This window comes from Hetaerina americana, unplaced genomic scaffold (genome assembly GCF_022747635.1).
Source record: "Hetaerina americana unplaced genomic scaffold, ioHetAmer1.1.p SCAF_5, whole genome shotgun sequence".
Taxonomy (NCBI): domain Eukaryota; kingdom Metazoa; phylum Arthropoda; class Insecta; order Odonata; family Calopterygidae; genus Hetaerina; species Hetaerina americana.
Genome location: NW_027287095.1, coordinates 31,181,335 through 31,205,757, shown reverse-complemented (window position 1 = coordinate 31,205,757; position 24,423 = coordinate 31,181,335). Strand labels below are relative to the sequence as shown.

At 39.8% G+C, this 24,423-nt stretch overlaps 1 protein-coding gene across 2 annotated transcripts in view; it reads right to left on the bottom strand.

Moving 5' to 3' along the window:
- Window positions 1-24,423, bottom strand: part of LOC139694062 (uncharacterized) — a 302,149-nt gene that overhangs the window by 108,773 nt on the left and 168,953 nt on the right. The window contains exon 1 of one of the 2 annotated variants that reach the window (XR_011702092.1): window positions 19,662-19,878. The exons of the other annotated variant lie outside the window; for it this stretch is intronic. The gene's annotated coding sequence lies outside the window, so the exon portion shown is untranslated. Of the gene's footprint in view, window positions 1-19,661; window positions 19,879-24,423 lie in introns of those variants that run through there. 2 annotated transcript variants of the gene reach the window in all.

The following is a 24,423-nucleotide window of genomic DNA, read 5'->3' as shown; positions in this document are numbered from 1 at the left end:
CCACCCCGGGCAGGGATTCTGCGTGAAATTCAGAATAATGCTATGAATCTACAAATATTTCTTAAACTAACCAAGTAAGATTAGGAATTTCAAGCTCCACAGCCAAAAAAAGCAGTTTAAACTTCACAATTACCGAATGAACACAATAATTACTTTCCGAATCATAATTAATCATCCTTAAAATAACCTTCAATTGGCATTGCACGAAAAAGTAAATGTATCAATGACCGCTAATCTGAACGAGAAAACTATATAATTATTCGTCAGTTAATAAATCGAAAATTTAAATTAAATGACTTTTGGGACAACGTAATTGCGATTATGTAAGGTAGTTACGCAGATAAATGATAAAGACTTTGACGGGGCTGCGAACCTTCAATCACAAAAACACAGTATCATTTCCTACGATTGGTATCAATACGAGTTCATACTAATTCTAAACCAGTAACCACGGTTTGTAGTAACCTTAAATAAGAGTAATTACAAATCTACAACTAAATAGAATATAGATTTAGAGAATGTTCTCTTTCGAACGCTAGCAACGTGTAAGCGTAACAAAAAAGTGTCTTCTAAAAATGTTTTATTCAGCTAAAATTGTGAAGGTCACTGGTTCAATGAACGGTAAATAACACCTCTCCTCACTGATAGAGCTTATTAGCATTGCGCTTTTAGTTCCGCTCTGGAAAATTTCGCTGTCTCCACTTAATGAGCTAAGTTTTTATCACGTGGTGTATTAAATTAAACTACGTGCACAAGGTGACCTAAAACCATGATTAGAGTTGATTAGGTTACAAATAGATATGAGTTTCAATGACATTATTCATTAAAATTCTTCTTCATTTCGTTATGGCCTCTTGAAGGATCATGGGTAGCTATGTGATGATTCTTCTCCAGAAACATTTTCATCCTTTCTCAACTCCTCTCCCGTTCTCTCTCTGAATTTTTTAATATCCTATTCTCTGGTTTCCCCATTAGTGTTGCTCTAACTTGTTCCCCTTCTTTGTCGTTCGCCTCCTATCCATATTATTTGGTGTGTAGGTATTTCTTCTGTTTCCTTTTCCTTAAACCTTCATCCCCATCTCAGTTCAGTCCTTTCAGAGTTCATAAACTCACTTGGATCCCGCGTTCACTCTCGTCCAACCAGTTTTCTCCGTTATTCGTCGCGTGAATATTTTTATGTCTATTTTTTATCATTTGTTCATTTAATTTTACCTTGTCAATTCTGATTTCTAAATACTGAATGTGGCTTTAGCCAAAAGTTTTGATAGCATATAGTTCTAACAAAATTAGATGTTTTGAATTCACATTATCTTCTTTTGTTATGTAGGGAGATAAATGTCAATAAAATACAACTTTGCGTGTATTCGTAAAATGACCTTTACAAATGGAAACTGTTCAATTTTATTTTAATCTTGTTTTATTTATCATCTGCCACCTATTAAAACTGATACTCGAGACTAGTTACTGCACCCCGAATCAATACTAACTTTCCTAATTCATATATTAAATATGATTTCAACATGTACGGTCACTGTATTTTATTTGACACAAGCGGATCTCGCAAAACTGATATGAATAACTTGAAAATCCATTCAACTAAAAATATCAATTTAAGACCACCTGCTTTCGGTAGCATGTTACGGTGAAGTGGAATGTTCGGGTTGCTTCCTTTGGAAGAATTTAATTCCAGCCGGGTAAAAAATGAATAAGCAGTTAACTATTGCATGAGAAAGTAGCGTGGTATATGATCAGCGATCATTATCACCGGATGTTCCCTAACGAGATCTCCGCTTATCGATTATGCATTTAGACGCAAATACGTATTATCTGGTACTTTTTATTCCGCGTGAGTCGAGTTGAATGGATACATTTTTTTTCCTGGAAACTGATTGCATAAGAACGAGCACTTGGATGAGTTTTTAAACTTCGCGGCTTAATTTTCAAAGGGATGGAGGCCACCTGACAATGGGGCAAATTTTGAAGGGATTGAAAAAATATTTTTCAAAAAATTTTCCCTACCCGCTTCATACTCTGTTCGGGTTGGAAGATACGGGAGAGTCAAACGGATGAGCGGAGTCAAAATGGGCTCATTATTTTTCACCATGTCCCGGGCGGGAACTTAAACTGTTTCATATATTTTTTAGATCATTTTTTGGAAGGAACATTTTTTACGAAATCAAAATCGGTACTTTTCGCATCTAAATACGTGCATTGAGGGTACTTCCTAAATGTGATGACAAAGCACTAATTGAATGCGGGATTATGATAATGGCGTTTTCCTTGCAACGTTGAAAGAATCACCTCGCTCGGTAACTTCAAGTCCGGAAATTTGGAAGCATTCAACTACAAGATTCCTGAAGCATAGCACTGGCGCTCTTATTCATAATAAAGAATGCGCTACGTTTCAATATTTATAATACTCCAAGAAGCCGCATTATATAATATTTTGGATGAATGCCCGTAGATAAATTGGTTATCGTTGGGCCAACGAACTCCAGTATTAAATCGAACGATGAAGTCTTCCGTCGCATTTCTAACCTTTCCATGTTCATTTGAACTGATTTCACTCTTAACACTCGCTCACTTCTAAATCTCGCGAATATAATCACGAATTATATAAATGAGATCATATTTCTACTACATAATTTAACATATAGACTCGGTATCATTTACGCTTCTTATACAGAAATGGAAAGGGTCGCTGATTTGTTTTCAGACATGGATTAGGTATCATAAGTTAAAAGAGGATTTAAGGTTAGATTGCAGTTATTTTTTAATATTAGAGTGGCTGAGACCTCCTCAGTACAATTATTCATTCTTTTTCCAATTAATAATTGACGAGCGGGCCATGAATGCAAAAACGAATGAATAGTAAATACTAAAACCAACGGACCCCCTATGCCACGAAAAATACGTGATTGGCCAACTTAATAGTCGGCTTGAATATTCAGGTTCCCCGTTCCTAATTCAAACCAGTAATAAATCACTTCCTCGAATTACATCTCTCTGCGAAACAATCCGCTGTGCTCGCAGGGTATTTGCAAGTTTTTTTTTACAATTTACGTTTAATAACTTTTTAATTTTCACGCGGATTGAATTATACACACGAATTAAAACGCAAAACACGCCTTTTCCCATCCCTAAGGATTAGGGAAAATGACAATCGGTCTTTTATATCATATATTCTACCCATTCAGAACATAAATTTGTCATTTCAAATTTAAGGCCACCCAATTGAAACCGGCTAAAAGAGAGGATCTGTCCTTACTTTTCAATAAAAGCGCAGAAAAGGAAACCCCCAAAAAAAGTTGCGTATTTATAACGCGTAGACCTTACACTAAATATTTATTTAAAGCCTGCTGCGATCTCATTTTATGCAATAAAGTGCAGAAAAAACACACCGATGTCCAGAAAGAAATCAACCAAAGAATATGAGTGAAAAAATATTACCATAAATCGCATATCGTTTCGGCGCACGCATCTCACAACTCATACTCCTCAATAAATCACCATATCTTCCGCTTCTAAAAGAAAATAACCCAGGGAAGGTTCCTGGAAAGTGGAACATTAGCCACAATCGCTAAGCCATTTTCAGCTGAGTTTTGGCTGAAGGCTTAAAGACCGCCCCTGTCCTATAACCAAGAAAAAAGGAATCACCTATTCAAACACTCCATATCTTAAACTATAGCTTTGAAGAGTATCAGGCATGTGGGAAAGAAATTTTCATCACAGTTCCCCAAAAAAACGACAGAAAATGCTTCTTCATCACCTCCATTGACCTGATAATTATTTAAACTACGTGCCTAATTTGATCGCTGATCTACAATTTCATGTATATCTACGAATAAATACTTAACACCATCGCTGATTTCTTCTTTATTATGCAAGATATTAACATTTGAAAGCAACATAGCCTTCTCCGATTATATCGCCACCAAGGATATTAAAAACATCGCTCATCAACCCGAAGGTTGGTGTGACAGGTGATAATAGAGCTTACGTATTACTAAGCCCTACGTCGGTTGAAATCCAAACATTCAAAGGAGGGGGCGGACAACATAGTGCTGTGTCACTTGTGATTTCCCAGGAAGATGAAATCGCCGAAAAATCACACAGCTTGAGTGAAGCTCGGGGTGGCCTAAGTCTCAGAGAATTAAACCAGGGTCTTCCGGTGCATAGCCGAACGCTGTGACCATTAGGCAGTCACCCACCCTATCACCGACCGAAGATCCTAATTTTGGGAAACGTTAGCTCATCTATCCTATCTGCACAGGGGATGAAGAAAAAACGCATCAAATCAAAACTGACGACACAAATGGTTGCTCATATGTCAATTCCGTGTTTCGATTTCTTAATTCTTGAATTGATATCGTTGATAATCATCTAAACCAACCGAAAGTCTAACTCCGATCACGGCCTTGATGGTCACGAAAAAGATGTCCTGAGAGGAGAGTGAATAGCCTAAGAGAAGAGGGAATAGCTTGAGAGAGGAAGGACAAATGTACCCCCCAAACACCCTCAAGGCAAAAATATGAGAAATCTCAAGAACAATAAAGCAAGCACAGGGTAGCTTCCGAAAGTAATGCAATTAAATTTCCCCCGCCGCTCTCATTGATCGGAGTGGGATCGAACTACTTGAGGCAGGTGGAGGGTTCGCTAAGTTTTGACGCAAAATCAGTCTCAGTGCTCTCCAAGTTGTAGAAGCAGCAGGCTGTCAGTTTTTGTAAACCTCTGCGCGCCGACCGTGTCACGACAAAAATGGAATCGACGATCGAGGAACGTTACGCGATTTACGAAGTTTTGTGCTACACAGAAAACATCTCTTAAGAATACTAACAAAACGATTCGAAGAGGCTCACAGGGACTCTGCTCTGGCCTACTCACAAGTTTCGAGGTGGTTAAAGGCCTTTGAGGAGGGCAGGGAAAAGGTTTACGACGAGCAACGCTCTGGGCGGCCGTCAACCAGCAAAACTGACAACAATGTGGCTCGTGTTTGACAATTGTTGGACTTTGACTATCGATTGAGTATCAAAATGGTTGCCAATGAACTGAACTTGTCGTCTCCTGTTGTGTTCCTTATTATTACTGAAAATTAAGCGATGAGGAAAGTGTGCGCCAAGCTCGTGATCAAGGCGTTGTCAGACGACCAAAAGACCAACCGAACGGAAATTTCAAGTGAATGCTGGCAATGTATTGAAAATGAACCTGATTATTTGGACTACGTCATCGGTGGTGGTTAAACCTAGGTTTATGAATACGACCATAAACAAAACGTCAAAGCTCCGAGTTGTACACCGACCAGTCCCCCAATCCGAAAAAGGTAAGAATGAGCTAATAAAAAGTGGAAGCAATGCTCATTGTCTTATTCGACAGTAAAGGAGTGGTCCATAAGGACTTTGTTTCTCAAGGACAGACAATGAACGCTGCCTACTACGTATATATGCTGGAAAGACTCCGAAAAAGGGTCATCAGGACGAGAAAAGACATCTCCGCTACCAGGAAACTCCATCACGACAACCGTGATGGAGTTTCCTGGTAGCGGATCAACGTCAGCCGTGACGAAGACCTTGCGAGAGGTCTCCGAATACGCCTTCCAGGGCGCGCACCGGTCATGGCAGAGTCGCTGGAAAAAATGTGTAGAGACCTACGGACAGTAATTTGAAGAATTTTAAGTGTTTGTTCAAATCTGTTCAATAAAGGACTTGAAAAATATAATTGCAATACTTTCGGAACGCACCCTGTATGAATCACGTCTAAATTTGACAGAGGCAAAAGAAGTGCGCCAGAAGAGGGAAGTGCGGAAGATACCGTATAAATACACACAAAAGAGGATAAAGTGGTAGCCTGACTAGCTTCCTATCATAACGGAAACTCAGACTTATGCATGTTGACGATGCACATTTGGTCAGCGAACCGCGGTTATTGTACGAATGTATGAAATAATAACTTTAACTTTCCGGAAACAAGCAGAGTACACGTGATTCTGGTAATTATCTGTCCAGATCTGCATTGTACGGAGGTCTACAATTCTGGACAATAGAAAAAAAAGTGGGAGCTTTGAAATACAGCTTGGGCCTGAATTTTTCACCAAGTCACGCCTATTGTTCGTTCGGCACGAATATTATTTGTAATTAACATGACCCACAGTAATTACAAGGAATATATTTTTGAACTGATATTTATTGATGAAGGTAGCTGATTCTCACTGGAAATATTCAGGAAAGGGGTTAATATACAAAACGGTAAGCGACGTTAAAATGTAAAAATAAAGACCGATGCTGAATATTTTGTCATTATTGTATTGCACTTCAATTTAAAACATTCAATATCCAATTAAATATAACGCGGGTAACAGAATTTATTTTACCTGCTAGTATGGTGAAATGTTTTATAATCTCAATTTACGTGAGATACATTTTGAAAATCTAATATAGGTATCTTTGAATGCCCTTTCTTTTAACTTTAATGTACTTTTAAAAAATTGAAGATTCTTATAGCTCAGTACACGATATCTGTCATTATTAAACTGTAAAATGAGTAATAAAATATCACCGCAAAGAATAAGTAACGAAATGCTTTCAAATGTATGTATAGGTTATATTTCAAACTTTCCTCTAAAAAGATTCATTAACATACAGATATCATATAATATGCGTGCGCTTAAAGAGAGCATATAATGTATATAAACGTATTTTTGTTCGTAAAATAAGTAGTGGACTAATGGAAAAAATACTGAAAGCAAATGATTTTCCTAAAGTAGTACCAAAACATTTAAAGAAAGAAAGGATGTAATAATGTTTCTTGAACATAATATTTTTGAAATCTTCAAATTAACAGTAAAACACATTTTCCAACTTTTATCTGACTATTTTAGACATATATGATTATGAATGGCTATTTACGTCAAAATACTTGTGTTTTTCTCAAAATTAATAAGGTTTAGGATTTTTTTTCCAACCCATTGTACATTTTCTTTAACATTCGGAACAAATAATGAATCCTCGAAAACTTCGTTAAAAATTCTATGAAAAATTATTCGACAATTTTTCTCTAATTAAAATTTTTTAAATCACATTTTGTACTGAAACTATAATTTCCTGACGTTAACTAGGTCAGTTGGAGGGTTTTTCTGCAAGGACCAGAGGAAGTATGACTAAGATTAAAGGATAGGACTAGTGTAACGGGAAAGCACCTGAATTTCCCCATATTTCAATTTTATCGTCTCTTAAACACGCGTCCGAAATGGGAAATTCACTTGACGAGGCAAACGTAAATCACTCGGCATTATTAGCATCCCGAAAATGTAAAATTATTCGCCATCTGAGTTCACCGCGGAAGGATTTTGAGTTGGTGGAACAGTTCCGCCAAAGTCCCGGGGAAAGTCTCTTTCATCTCTCTTCACCTCGCGACGGTAGGAAAAAGGGCACCCTACGATCGGACTCTAAGGGCAGCACGACAAACTCATTCCAATCCTACAGTGGGGTAAGTCTTCAGATTCGGTTTAAGAGCGTAGAGGTAGAGTCTTTTTGGAATGCAGAGTTTTGGAAGAAGAGAGATGACGACAGATAGAAAGTAGAGAAGGACTGGGTGGGAGTGAAGTTTCTCCTCGGGACCCCCGAGGGGTGTGCGTATTTCTAGGTCTCAGCCGAAAGCCCTCACAATAGATTTTATATTCCGCCGGACCGGAAAGGACGAAGCGAACCGCGGGTCGGTCGGACGTGCGCACAAGACCGCCGCTACAGTGCACAAGGTGACATTTCGCAGTACATCAAATTCAGGTCATCGGATGGGCACTGCACCTGCGAACACCGGACCACGACCTCACCGCTCTCTGCCTTTCTCCTTCTCTCTCCAATTTCCTCTCCCTATTTTACTCAACTCCTCTCTTCCGTCCATTAATCTCTTTTTCTTCCCATCTTTTCTCCCTTACCCTTCCTTCTCTTCATTTCTCTTCTGCCATGGCTCTCCATCTCTTTTCAAAAGTACACATCCGTATAAAGTGATACTCTTTGTGTTCATAGTTTAAGGAAATATCTATAAAAATACTGGAACTATTTTTGTAGCAATATGCATTTTTCTTATTTTTGTACAGTTATTCTTGTTCAAAGATTGACTTAAATTTTTGTCACTATTTTTACTTCTATCGCATTTTAAGAACAAAGCTACCCGTGTTTTTCTTTACATTTCCCCATTTTCCTCCCTCGCTTGAAGAGAAGTCCACTTAAACGTTCCGGCTAGTGCAGGTCTCTTAACTCTTTCCAGCACAAACCCTTTTCCGATTAACTGTGCGCTCATTTTGGTCATCAGTAGTCGGGAAAAAGCTGATCTTATTCTGTTCAACCATGCCAAGCGGTAGGAGCTGACATGTATCTCGTGCTCAGAAGAAGGTATCCACATGATCTTTCCGTTCCTCCATCTGCGAGCCCGGAGCAACTTCCTCTCCTCCTGCAACGATGGTTCTCGCACGATATGTGCCATTCTTCCCCACTCCATAGTGATCGACTCATCTTCCGCTGACCCTCTCTCTACAGGGAGTCCTAAACCTCCTCCACCTATCTCCGGATCAACGCTCGCCGTCCGCGGCGGGGATAGACTTCGGTGCTGGCCCCATATCACCTCAAACTCTACGGCACTTCCACCACCTCTCTCAGTCACTCGCCATGATTACAAGTCGCGACTCTACCGTAGAACCTGTGAGCACTTCCCGATACGCCTTCCCACGGGCGACGCTCGTCGTTGCTTTCTGCCGCGACACGATTCCCTCTCTGCGCCTATCAGTTTAATGCTTCTCCTTTGGTTACAAGCGAATAATCCGAAGACGTCGTGTCGCATAAACAACAGCCCCTTCAAACCACTTCGCATAGGGTTTCGTTCTCGATGAGAATGCTATAAATATAATAGGGGAAGCTGAAACAGATTGGGTATGCTTCTAAGTTTCTCCTCAATAGAATATATGAAGGTAAACTCGGAGACTATTTGCCCAATTATCCCTTGCTTATTTTACACTGAAGCAGATTAGTCTCCTAGAGAAAATTATCTGTGAAATTAAGGACAGACCATTTTAGAAGAACTACCTGAAATTTTCTGAGAATTCATCAAATCGACTCCTCGTGTTGATGATCAACAACATGGTTCAAAAACCTAAATTGAAAATCGGAGTCAATGATACCTTATTTTTGTGCTCCAGGAATTAATTACCATTTCTTTCAGGGAGATATTCCACTCAAAATGTCCCTTACTCTGGATAGGACCACTTGAAAGAATTCCATATGCTTAGGATTCAAAACCGTGCGTCACTACAAATTCATTTGCCCCAAACCTTCGACGGATCTAATTAATTCTACCCTTCTGAATCCAACAAATATTATTTCCGTTTCGAAATAAAATGAGCTCCAACGGTCACCGATGAGATATTCACATTCAAGATCTGCCTATTTCCATATAAGTGGTTTTCTAAATGGATCCTACTCAACGTTATCTCCAACAGCACCAAAATACGTCTTTATACGCATAAATTACTTCCCCTTGCACAGAACTATGCTAACGTCGTGATGGCGTGGCAGGGCGTGACTTAACAGTCCCTTCTTCCCATAATTCCTGAAACATTATGGGGTGAGCGAAAGGGAGAAATCCCTATAAACGTAATAGACAGACATTTCTAAAATGCTCCTAGGCTCAGGAAACACAGTATTATTATCCACGATAATTCACAAACCTGCTGCTCAGTCACCTGCACATTATTACGCAAATGTCCAGGCACTAGCATTGAAGCATGCTCGCTACGTCCTTCCATCCTCCGTCTCTCTCCATCATTGAGGCAGGTGAACCTGGCCATACATTATTGAATTAGGAAATAGTTCCTCTTTACTGAAGTTACAGTGACGTTGGCTCCAGTTGGGAGTATTTTACTACCGCCTAAAACACACCACCAACAAAACTCCTTGGCGCTACCAGTTAAGGCTTTAACCTCCTTATGGAGAATATCAATAGTCCCATGAACAAGGACGGGATTGGTATTCCTACCTTTATAAGGACTTAAATGGATAATGAATTCAAGTCGATTTGAAAATACTTGGTTTAATAAAATACCATACACAGCAATGCCTGAGACTAATGATAACCTCCTCCGCACTAAATGTTTTTTCCAACCACCTGCAGTGCCCTAAATGGTTTCAACGTGACCTCTATTCCTCCCTCCCTCTCCTTTCCTTCCCCTTCAATCCAGTGCATTCAGTACTGGGATCCCACGAGGATTGGCACGTATTATCGCGTGTTGGAGGAGCAAGAGTCAACCTCCAACGAAGACGACCTCTAGTGCGAAGATCCGTGCCCTCACGAGCACCGGGATGAGGCTCTTTGATGTACAAGCCTCGACAAGGGAAAAGCCGCAATAGTTTGCGGTTTCTGCAGAGTCCAATTCCCTGCCACCGTGGCCTATAATACCAAGTTCCGTGTCCCGCTTCTCCGTAAGGTGAGGTGGTTATTTGCAGTGCTGTTTGCTTAGTAGCGAGAAGCCTACCGGAAGCCATGGGTTCGCATTCGCAATTGCAGTAAACGCAGGAACTCTGAATGTACCAACTGCATAGCTTTAACTAGGATCGAGATTGTGAGCCACTGATGTCCCCTATAATATATTTTTTTTATAATCACTCCACCAACTTATCCAGCGCTGATAACTCGCGTTACATTATATTCATCAGCCATCATCGTTTTCGCCTATGGTTGCTTCTATCGACGAACTATCATTGCGAATAATATTTTCATAAATAACCTAGTTCTTTTAAGTAGTATGCTTGTGATTTATCCCTACCGATTTGGCGTAGTTTTTTGCCGAAGATTTTATTTTCATTTTAACTCTAATATTTAGCATTTACTTTTAAATCCTTAATAATTTCATATTATTTATTTAATTATTATTATTACTATCCTATGAAGGACGATTTCATTCGCAATTTATTTACTAACTTTTTAAATGAATTCCAAATAACCGATTTTTTCCATTCAATAATTTTATTTCTTTCTATACAAGTAGCGCCAGAAACGACGCATCCACTCAATATTATGAAATTGCTCGTCGAGTAAGTGGAGAGCATTTTTTTTTCCGGTATTACCATCTATGGAGATTAATGAATCAATCAACGAGAGGAAGCAGTAAGGACTATCAATTCAATATCATCTAACTTCTGACATCTTATTTCATTCATTTCAAGTAATATTCCATATTACAAAATACATCTTTCAAAACAAGATATATTTATTTTTGTACCTACTTCTCATAGTAGGGCAAGGGAAAGAGGGTACGACCGCATCGCACCCGGGCAGGTAAAATAAATGACATCAACTCGGCCTTCCTCCCCGTATTTTCCAAAACCGTCTATCTCCTCTCTCCCTCTTACTCTCCTTTCCTCTTTACCTATCTCTCCCCACTCTTTCCCTTCCCAATCTCCCCAACTCTTACCGAAGCTGGGGAACGGTCGTCGCATCTCTCTCACCTGATTCGCTAAGAACTCCTCGTGCGTCGTTACATAGGACCCCGTTTTGCAGCCACCCATGACGGCACGCGAGTCTATGGTTTGAAGGAGAGGAAGTGGAGCTTTTATTACATCTGTGCTCACGTAAAACTCTAAACTTTCTCAAGGGCCACTTCGCGGAATGAGTGGGGGAAATATGATGGACAGGCCATTTTTTATGTTGTCACCGTAAAGTTAAAAATGTGCCAAGTGTGCGCAACAATGCACGCCCGCCTGATGAAAACTTTCGACGAGATAACTTGACAACCACCTCGGAATTCTGCACTGCTTGAAGGAAAAAATCTCGAAGGTACGGATGCAAAATATGATACACGCGATGAATGTTAAAGGCTGTAGTAAGCTGTTACTCTCTGGTGGGCTAAAAATATTTCCTTCAATCTTTGAAAGCGTAAAAGGGAATTCCAGGAATATCCTGTGAGAAGTAATGTGTCGGAGAGGATCAAATTCTGAAAGCCATTATAAATATTTTAACTTTGGAGGAATTTGTACCTTAATCATATAAACAATTAGAACCGTATTGGTATATATTTTTATAAAATATATCTTAAACCAATTTTGAATAAGAATTACTCTTTAACTACCAATATATAAATTCAAGTTAATATACAAGGAATGCATAAAAATTATCCCGAACAAATATTTTCCCTCGGCCAAAGATGGTCGAGGGGGTGTGGTGGACGAGCCCCATGCTGGACGGCCGTCGACGTCAAGAACTGACGACAACGTGTGCGTGAAGTGCTGAATTCAGACTGTTGGTTCAGTGTGGTTATGATCGTAGATCGTATTGGCATTGATAATATAACAGTGCACACCATTATCACTGAGAATTTGGCGATGCGAAAGATCTGTACTAAACTTGTCCCAAAGGTCTTGACGGACTACCAAAAGCAGAGTCCAATGTCTGCTTGCGAAGGCCTTCTGCAACCCTATTACAGTTTCGACTTGGCACCAGCAGACTACTACCTATTCCCATATGTGAAATTTCCTCTCAAAGTATACCACCATGGGACCCGTCAAAAAAGCTTGTACGCTTACCTTTAGGTCATTCATTTGTGAGCTTTAAATTAGGCAATTAAAATTTAAAATCAGAATGACACATTAATGTCATTGCATACATCCTAATATTCTATATTTTCTCTCTATGTAGTCAATTGGTGTATTTCAGTAATCTATTCAGTACACATGCTTTTCCCTTGACTTTGATTACGTGTGACATTAATTAAAAGTCCTTATGGAAGGCATGGGAGTAAGTAGAAGATTGATGTAAATCATATATCTCCATCAGATTGCCAATATTAGGTACTGTATGATTTTCAAAAATCGAGGGCATCTTCATTCGTAATTTAGTTTTTGAAAAGAATCATCATGCTGAAAAACGACGCACATTCTGCTGGCTGAAAAACGCTAATACGCCGAAATCTGAATAGGAATAATACAGCGATAATCACTTGGATTTAACCTAAGCCTCTCATCTTAAAACCCTTCAATACTCCCCTTGGACTGAATGCTACATATATATAAGACATCAGAATGATGCATTAATACGATCGATTGATTCAAAGTTACGAAGGTAATTATAATTGAAGGTTCTGCAAACTGCATGGCAACAACTATAAGAGAACAGTCTCTGGTTCTAGAGCTAAGTATCTGAAAGTTCAGGCTCGAATGATTAGATTCATAATCCTGTATAAATAAATTCATATATTGCGGATATTGAGAACTTTGGATTATATATATATATATATAAGGAGAGAAAGAGGAATATTGTATGAGTGGAAGAATTTTTTTTAATCAAGTATCCAACACCAAAAGAGGCACAATTACGATATCTTAGGTAAAAAAACTGATCATTACGATTATGTAACCAGCAAATATCAACTGTTTATACTGTTTTCTCCAAATCTGTGAATGAGTAAATTAGTTGAAACAATAATTTTTCGTTTGATAATATACACAAAACTGATTTGTAAGACGTAATGGAGGAACTCAATAAAAGGATGAGGGACGCACTTGGCCACGAGCCACACCTGGAAGGTCCAAGTACTCCGTTTAATCCCACATCCACAAACGCTCTCGACCGAATGGCACCAGGGTTGTTGAGCAAGCGCTCGAGCATTGACGGTTCAATATGGATGACGGTTCGAGCTTCCAGGAGATGTAAAAGAGAGAGGGAAGAATAAAGTTGGCACAAACGCGTACCATCAGTATTCGCCTGAGGGTTTCGCGTCTGGGATTCATTTTCCGAAGATTTTCTGGCACTATCCACCCGAGTTAACCGTCAACGAGTGCGGTAGTGGAAAACCTACGTCCACGGCATAAACGCAGGATTATTAGCATGTTTCCATTGACGTGGCCTTGACACCATCTTGTCTGAGATCCTGTTTGACGCGTTCTCTTCCCCTTCAGGATTCCCTCCCGGATCCGATACCAGCACGCGGTGAAAAGGGCACGTCAATCATGCATAACCTCGCGCACCGTAGAGGAACGTCAGGGTTTATGATCTCCAGGTACTCGCAGTAAAATAGCTCGCCGTCATGGGCGCGCGCAGTTATTTTATTCTCACACCCTGCTTGCGGAAGACTTGGCGCTTGATTTATGCCTAAAAAAATTAAGGCTATGAAACGGCCTAGAATAGGATTTACCCTATTATATGGTCACGTAAAAACGTTGAATGCGAGAGCTCGGAAAGAGTTGGAAATTAAATTTGTGGATTACAGAAAATGTGTGAATGAAAAATGCTTTAAGGAGTAACCTTCAACTTTGATTCAATGCAGAAAAAAAATACATGAAGAGGGAGCACGTTGGTTCAATTTAAGTAGATTTTACATTCATCCAGAGTGTTTTTGAAATGTACCGACTGGAAAGGAAAGAATCTTAATCTCCACATTGTGATAGGTACCTATTTAAAATAAAATATGTATCTACACGCCCGGATTCAGCGAGAATGAAACAGAGACATTCCAAGACTAACATTTCACAGATATGGCAACAATGCATGCAATGATAATACAATGATAATGCAATACAATAAAATAACCAAAAAAAGTTAATGCACAATAAATTTTACAGACATCTAGTGAATGAAAAATATCAGTGCTAGATAAAAACATCTTCCAAAATTAATGCACAAGACTACTTGCAATAGGGTACATGGAGTAAGTAAAGCACCACACTAAAATGACACTATGACAAAAGATTTGGAGGAAATACTTGAAGACATGAAATTTCAAGATAACAGATCGGTTACATCAACTATCTCGATTTATCGATTGCAACCAACTAGAAGAAACCACTAACTGACTCAAAGCGGAGAGTAAAGAAATAAAGCATTTTATCTGTACAAAATTCTCCTTGATATCTCACGCCGTCCTTCGTAGGCACGTACGCCATTAATAGACCCGCAGTGATATTACTCATTCAGTTTCCAACATAAAATCCCCCCGTGGCAGCCTGCATAGCAGTGCGTTGGGGTTACATTAATGGAAGACACAGACTTGAAAAAATAAGGAAATTACAGATACATCACCTAATATATGGAACGAACACATATAGCTATGAACCTACTACTACATCCCAAATTCTCGCACTTTCATACACAGATCACCTTCCTCTTCCGATTTCCGACAGACTGTGCAATGTCGACAGCTCGGTACCTTATTATCAATAGCTATTTTCTTTTACTCGTCGCAATCGATGTTATCGATTGCGATGTCTCTCTCTAGCCATCTTTTCTCGAAGTTTTTTCATTTTTTTTCAATTTTAATTTTGTTATTTATTCTTTCCTATTTGCTCGTATTTTAAAGGTAAGGATTTAAAAAAATACATATTAATCAACAAAAATAACTCGAAATAAAATCTTGCTATTACCAGAAATTGATCAAATTATCCATTATTGGTTTGACGCCATAACTAGATTTCGTAAATACTAGCCTTTTACTGCAGAGTACGAGTGTTATGATGTAGCGTGAGATTAGTCTTCGGAACACCTAAAAAACATACTTCATCTTTTATATCATGACCCCGTGAAGGTTCAAGAGGAACTGTGTCGTTGGAGATACTTAATAAATTATTTTACACTAAAGGTGCCATTGAATCAATATCCATTGAAAGATATTTTTAAAACAAAGGGTTATATAAAACGAATGACGCAAGGTAAATCGTAAATTTTGGGCGAATCCTTTATTATTTTCAAAATGTATTCGAAATAACTATCGACGCCGCGGTTTATTATGATGTGTATTCCTTAGGCTAAAAATAGTATGAATTTGCAAATATATTCCACTTACGCTATAGAGAGATGCCAAATCGATTGAGTCTGTTAAACTGAAAAAGGAGTACTTCGGTTTGCGGAAAAGGTGGAGAAAGGCTCTCAAAGGAAAATATTTGCGCTACTTCCTTCCGTTTAGGTGGAGAGGAGCAATCGCTAAGTGGCATCGGTATCGTACCCGTACGTGCTTTTCGCAGACGAGTCAAGCTAGCGTGAGAAGGGACGCCGTGTCGTTCAGAGCAACACTCGTTTCACCTCCCTCCGTCTTCAAAAGAAGAAATCACAACATGCGCGACGATGCATGCTAGTGGTACATTCGATCAAGTGGAGGCGAATTTTTTGACGGGGGAAAAGGCACAATAGCGCGTACATGAAGTGCTTTCTTACCAATGCATTCCAGGAACTTAGCAGTTCCGGAGATTCTCCCCGCACCCATAGGAAGAGACAAGATAGGAGGGGAAGAATGCGCAAAAAAATTCTTGGCAAAGCACTCGATCGATTCCTGTCATCTCCCTCCTTTCAACATTCAAAGCAAAAAAAATGATCGCCATTCCCTTCCAACCTGTCACGATTGGATGTGAGCTTGGAGGGGAGCAGGAAAAAAATTATGCAAAAAAGAGAGAGATGTAGGCGGCATTCTTGTTATGGAAGTTTAAGATGGGATAGGTGAAAAGGTAAATCAGAGGATGCGGAATGTGAGGGAAAGAAGAGAAGGGGGAATGGGTCCAGGAGATGTGAAGTGAGAGATGTGGCAATGGCGGAAGGGCCAAGGAGTGGAAAGCCGGGTGGGAAAGGTAAGCAAGGGCGCGGAGGAAGGGAAGAGGGGTTATATGGGTCCCTAAGAGTGTAAACAACGGAAGTGACTCTGTTGGGGGATGGAAAATTGGTTTCCATGGAATTGGGGTAGGAATGCGGAGGGGTGTTATGGAAATTCTTCTTCTGTGTGTGCATGAGACCGAATGGTGCAGCGTCGGTCGACCTGGAAGAGGAGAAGAGATGGCGGGAATCCGCAGAATGCGGTGTACGGGCGTGTTTTTTGTGTGTGCATCGTACGTCATTGTTTAGGAGATACAAGGAAATCGTAGATGGCAGATTTTTGGACGTCAGGTCGAGAGAGTTTGGCCGCTATTTTTTTTCTTTTTCTCAACGTGCGAGTGCGCTGGCGGCAAAGAAAATTTTTAAATTGCAAGAATCACGCAGATGTTCTATTGAAAGTTGCATGGGAAAGATCTCACACAAAGCATTAAACTTACGGACACTGGACTTGGCATATGTATTTCTATAGTATGAAAAAGTCTTACAATTATAATTGCTTTAAAACAAGATAATACTTAATCACAGTAAATAAACTCTAATAACGTCACCGTATTGACTGAAAGGTTATCCAATCAACACCCTTTATAAATGAGTAATCATTCATTGGATATTAATTATAAAATCAAACAAGACTAAATAGAAACTAGATTTCCTTTTGCATTTAAATACGGCCAGGCTAGAGAAATGAAATAAGATAAACAGTTGAAAAGTCTAAAACATGCAACTATTGAAAAACGAAAATAAAAACCCTACCCTGAAAATTGACGTAGTATTAGTGTTAACAATATTCAGTTTAACGAGGGCAGTCTTTCCTTTACTAACCAGGCAATTAATTTTTTGAATGGGCTATTGACAATCATATGCAGCTATTGAAATAACAAACAAGAAAAAAACTTTTAATAAATGGACAAATTTCTAAAAACTAGACATGTTGTATATGCGAATAAAATATGAAATTTTAGGTATTTATAATAAAGAAAAGGGTTGACTTTTTCCAGGAAATTTCCGTCTCTCTGAGTGAAATTTTTATTTAGCCTTCACACGATGAAAAAGCTCAGTATTAAAAAAAATATTACGAAAGAGATGGCTTTTGTGGAATCCGTCTCTTTGAAAGCACGAAACAAGACCCCAAAGTTCGAAAGAGATATTTTCGAGTTAAGGGGGGATTTTCAAAACAGCTTGTGATTTACCGCGGACTGTTAGCTTGCAAAGTTAAATGGTGAAAACATGGCAGACTTAAAGCGATAAAGCCTTTAAATGCTTCGATTTACTGAACGGGTCTCTTGAAAATGTTACACGTCCAAAAAAATGGAGAGAAACAAAACGGAAAAATTAAAAAAAAATTAATAAAAAATTACAACTTTTATAAACGAGCACCATACGTACCCATCTGAGAAATGTTGTTTTATTTTCTTCGAAATGAAAGGTCCAACGAAGGAGAAAAAAAGATTCGGGGTTGGCGGGAAAAAAGCGGAAAGGAATCTGAAGGGGACGACCGTGATTAGAACGCGTCGACGCGCGTAGTCACGAAAGAATGAAAAGGTTCGGAACCGTTTCACAACAATACATTGAAACATGAAAATAAATATTAATCGCGGCGACCAACACGCTTTAAAACAAAAATATACAGCTCCATGCGGCGACGTTGAAAACGTGAACTAGTCATTTTAATTGTCAGGGAGGAGCAAAAACAGAGACGCGGAAGGAAAGAGGTCACGCCGGTTTTACAGGAGGAGAAGGTACACGTAGATGAGAGGAGGTCAGCGAACTTAAAGAAAAAAGGAAACGAGCAAAAAAAATTAAATACTCGAAAACATTATTGTGGGGAAAACGAGAGGGTGTTGGACTTTGGCTATGGGGAAAGGGCGTTGCTTAGAGAAGGCGGGAGTTTTGGAGTAGTCGCCGGACCGTAGCGGTTGGACCCAAATGGCTAGGAATTTCCCGAGGACACATGGAGAGTGAGTTGGTCGGCTTTTGGAAAAATTCAGAGGGGCTGGGAGTGTGCGCGTGTGGTTGGGTGTGCGGGCGAGAGATACAGAAAGGGAAGGGGAAAATGAGTTGGAGAAACAGGGAAAATAAAGATGGAAAAAGGATAAGGTGAAGGAGGTCGAGTAGAGGTAGGGGAAAAAGCACGATTGGAAAATGCTGCACCGAATAAAGCGGGAAATTTGCCGGCGCGCAAAGTGCGAAGGAATGGAGCAGCATGTTTTGGCGATGGCCATGATTCTCTCCACTAATTCGAGGCGTGATTCTCTCGTGGATAATCGCCCCTATTTTTTTACGACCGTTCGAAGGGAGACTAAATCAATCATGAGCGTGTATCTTAAAAATACAAATCCGTTTTCAAATTCCTTAAACCGAGATTCATCCATGACGCTAAAATGGCAAATCACGCAGGATGAAATGACAATTCACTGATGAGTATAAACTGCAGGTACAGATTTTTCTAACTAATAATATTTTGAGGAAAATAAAAGGAACTTCATAAAAAAGAAAAGGAAATTCATTCACTTCATAAAAAATTGGACCCTCCCACGTTATTATTTTCTGGTCTACGCGCCATCGTTAAAATACAACGCGAGATATTAAGTCTTGTAGTGATTACGTCCGTTTGATTAATAGTTGGTTCAGAAGAGAATAAATTACGAACGAACTGAATCCATTCTAAGGATAACTGTTGTTTCTAAACTATTTAAAAATGAGAATTTCTTCCAGTTACGAGGATACAACGCTCCCACCGTCAAGCACCAACTTTTATGGGTGAGACGTGTACAACGAAAGCGAAGGTTTGCAGGAGCATCATAATGGGGTCTCGGTGACGGCATTAACTGAAAGAGTCGGGGAAGAACGTGCGGGCGAGATGATGAACTAAGTGGGCTAATTAGCTACGCTATCGTGTAAAGAGTAGGCAAGTGTGTGTGTATATATATATATATATATATATATATATATATATATATATATATATATATATATATATACACACACATATGCACATTCACAGTACACACACGTAAGTATGCATATAGATATATGGTAATATTCACCACGGCCCACTCCAAGCCGTCTGGAGGACCCCCCGCGGACACCTCAGGGGAGAAGACCCTAGATGTAACGAGGAAGAAGGGGGCGAATAGCACTACCGCTGCTTTTGGCGGCCGGAGCGGCGGCAGGGATGATTCCTCGGGCGACCCGTCCGCTCCTCCGGCAGCCTATCTATCCCTCTCAGCGAACGAACCGTAACAAGCCTCCCAACCTCTTGCCTCTCTCACTCCTTGCATTCCCCTCTTTGAACGCCACCCACCCGATCTCCTCTCCCATGGACCTCCCTCCCTCCGCCTCTCCCAATCCACGAAAACAACCACCCCCGCCCCCTACCCGCCTTCTCCTTCCCCAATAGGGGCCACTCGGTCCCAGCTGGTTCCTCTCCGCAAAGGCTCCTGCGACCCACTCCGAGCGCAGACTGAGCCGCCTTCCGCCCTCGAGTCTACACGAGATTCTCCATCCCCTTCCCTCCCTCCTCCGCTCTTCCCCTCCCCGTCACCCTCCGCCCCTCCACACACTACTCAACACCGCGCTACGCCTCCACCTCCCTCACCTCCATACGCCCTCCCTCCGCTCAGTCCCGTAGAGCACGTGCCCCGCCACGATGATGCAACCTCACTCTTTCCCTCTCCCTCTTGGTCTCCCTCTGCGCGGCAGGGTTGCGTCCCCGTTGCCTTACTCCTAACCTACTACTATAACCCCCTCCTTGCCCCCTTCCGCGCCGGTCCCTTTGGCATCACCCCCTCCCTATTCCCCACTCCCTCCCCCTCATCATCCCCTCGGAACACTTTATCACGTCCTCCTCTCACCACATAGCGGCCCTCCCCTCCCACCATCCTCCCTCCCAATCTCTACCCTCCCTTCCATTTCCCCTCACGATGCGAGCGTCGCTCCCCACCCACTTCTCACCCCAACTCCCTCCGCCCGACTTCCAAACTCACCTACTGACATACAGATGCCGTCCCCGCACCCCTCAACCGCCCCTCGTGCGAAACACCTATTCCGCCTCCACTCCTTTCTCCCGGCTTCGCCTATCTCTCCCGCCCTCTCGTTCGCCCCGTCCAACTCGTAAACGTAACTAGGTTCCCGAACCTCGCTTCCTCTTCTCTCATCACCGCACGCTCGTCCCACTCCCAACTTCTCCCCCTTCCTCCACTAACACCCCAAACCCGCAAGTTCTCCCGCACCCCGAAACTCTTGTCATTTCCATTGTACCCCTCCAATTCCGTCACTTCTCTCGCAAGTCTCTCACACGGCCGCCCCCGGTCCTCGATTTCCCCCCCTCTCTTTCGCTTCCTCTTTCCACTTCACTGGCCAAACTACCATCGTCCATTCCTCCTCCTCCACCAAGCTCACGTCAGTCTTCCATCTCCTCCACCAAGTTTTCTTTTCTACGGAGTGTGATCGACGCTAAAAACACAGAAGCTGGGCTATCTGCTCCCAAACTTGACAGAGTCTAAGAAACCTAAGCATGGGCCACTCACTAGAGATCACGGTGGTGATCTCCCCATTTTTTCCACCCCATAGCATTTTATATTTTCATTGGATTGTTTCCTGTGCCGACATACAAAACCTGGAATTCTGCATTTTTGAGCCCTAGATGGGTATTGATCTTTCATTCGTTATAAGAAAAATTTTATTCTTTTATCTGTATAGAATGTAACAAGAACCTACTTTTTTTATTCCAAACTACTTATATTTGTGATTTTGTGTGGTGCTTAAAAGAAATCAACACTAGCACGGTTTTGTGACCCAAATTATGTGTAATTTATCACACTAACGCGGGAGAGCTACGGTTGTCGTCATTGTGCGTATTTATGAATGGAAACCATGTTGTTATCACCGTTATGTCCGCTAATAAAGAAACTGAGGCAATCTCGGGACGTTAACATAAAAAATACCATTTTCGTCTCTAAAGCAACTTTTCCGTTTTTCATTTGATTCCTTTACTTTGCTTCTTATCCACATAGATCCGCGCGTGAGGGACATCGAGCTTATTATGAAGTATCGATTTATTATTATTGATATTATTAAAACGCACATGCGCAGATAGACAATGCCAGGTGACACACAAGTTCCAAGTATTACAGTCAAACGTATCTTGGAAAAATAAAATGACATCTCAAATCCATTTAATTTCACTAGAGATAGTAAACATAATCAGTCAGAAAAAAACAATACAATCTAAGGAAACATCCAAACACCAATCTCTAACACAAAAAAAAAGAAAATCCTCACCTCATTAACAGGAGTTTCCCAATCAACAAGAAAAAATCAAAACTAAGCTGTGACATACAATTTTACACAACTTATCAATCAAATTATTGTCTAAATTGTTCATATCTTTTCTTAAAAGTATTTACCGGTTTTTTCGACGAATTTTTTCATTTATTTCTCATAACATACTCACCGAAAAATTAAATTTTGGTCATTGAATTATTCCCTCGGTTTCAACACCATATAAACGTATGCTACTTAATGTGTCTCCAGTAACTAAATTGTTGCGTTTAATTTTGCTGTATTTGAGTGTCTGCAGTTCTAGGTTTTAAATACTCTTTTGACACATTTTGTTTATTCTTGGTAATGCTTATTGTTTCAGTTGCCAACTATTCCCTCATTAGAAAATATATATTATACCCGCAAAGAACGACAGTGAAATTATGTACTTTAAGGAATTGATTAGCATAAGCTCACATACTTAAACTAGCACCTATTCTAAGTTTGTATTTACTAGGGCTTCAAGAAAAGTTTTGCCCTAAATTTGAATGAACTTCTTATGTTTTTTATTCAGAGACGGTTTTTATGCTACACTTTGCTAGACTTTGTACACTTTGTATACTCGCAGGGGAAGAGATAAGTAGACGAATGCTGTTTCCTGAAAGACACAAATTACCAGCGATTAAAGATGGAAAATGTGCCCATTAAGCACGAGAGTATTATCTAATGATGCTTCCTGTTAGGGGAGCTAAATTAGTGGTGATGATAACGCTGGACTTTAGGTAACAGTTCGTAACATCTTACACATAAATTAGTTCTAGTAAATAGCTGCTTCAGCGCAAGACTTGGAAATTATAGCAGCAGATAAAAGAAGATTAGAAATAACGTAAACGTGATGCTGACTAATAACGATAATGATAGATTGATAAATTCTCATTTAATAAGTTCTACCGAGGCTATGGAAGTGATACAAATTTTGATTGTATTGGAGTGAAATAATTCCAGAATAAGGATAAGTACTAATTATGAGGAATGGGCAATTGAAGGCATCAATATAAATAAATAAAGGGAGAAAATGGAAAAAAAATTAGAGAATATGAGAAAATAGTACCTTGTGGAGAAAGAAGACCAACCCGATATTTTTTAACCTTAATGATGGTTGACGATTACGTATCCTAATCACGCCTGTAAAGTGATGCTAATGACTCGTTTCAGAAAGCCAAATGGTCGCTGCTAGAGAAGTTTGCAATACTGTTTTTCTTACTGATGGGTTTTTTCGTGTTATATCTGAATAAATAGCAAAGAAAATGAGCAAAGATATATTTAAATGGTCGTCCACTGATGTAAAGCGTGTTTTTTATGAGCACAGGTAATTTTAAAAGTAATTTGGAATGTGAATAATAAAACTTACATGCATACAAACGCGATAGAGGTCAACACCACTGGGTTGTTTCGTAACTGGATGTAATGGATTTTAAAATTCAATTGTTTCTAAATAACACAGCGGTATCCGATAGATAACATTTCTTATTCATTCAGAAGCCTTGACTACCCACTCGGGGTGGCTAAATCGTAAAAATAGTAGCCACATGTGACGATATAGTAGAAACCATCTGATGCAGCGAGTTGGTCACTACTACTAGCTGCAAGGAGCAAAGTCTGTGCCTTATGTGAACTAGTTTAAATACCACCAGCTTGGTAATATCAATACAATGTATTGGTAGTACAACAGGCATCGAGAATTTAAACTTCAGCACGTTTAGGGAATGTTTGTCAATGATTCTAATAATTTGAATAATATATTTTGTGACTGTAATATTTAAAAAAGTAGAAAAGGATTGAGTGAATGGTAGTATCACTTTCCACTTCGCCCTATTTTCTCTAAAAACGTCGCAATTTTCAATACACCGATATCCGTTTCAGTACATATATGAATGCCAGTGTATATGTGTGTACATATTACCTTTTCACTTTATATTACGCGCATTAACTTTTAGCGACATGCTAACATTTCTTCGCCAACCCTATACACTCAATGGGATTCACTCACTAAGTACATTACTTGTTGATGGAGAGCTCAAGAGTAGAGAAAATTTTCAAAGGGAGGTAAAGCAGTGGAAGATGAAAGAGAAGGAGAAATAACCCGGTTATAATGCTATATATACTGCATTGTAATTACCAATAATGCAGTTTTTGCTTCATCGCAAGGGATGATGAGATTTAAAGCTCTATAAGTGTACCAACAGAGTTTTGACCGCGACCTCACAATTGCAGAAACCTCGAATAATTCTCAAGAAAATACTTGGATTATACTAAAATAAAGCAGTCTATCATTCAGTTATACTCCAGTTTGCTGTTCACTACAAATGCTCCTGATCAAATATTTAAAAAAGGCATTCCGGTAAGTAACTGTATTGAGATGGTGTTGGAAATAAAATTCCTTGTATAAATAAAGTATGTCCTCTTTTTCAACGAAAATTTAAGTGTTCTACCATCGCAGATAATTTTTTTCTATCCTCTCAGCCGTATCAAATTTTGATAATCTAT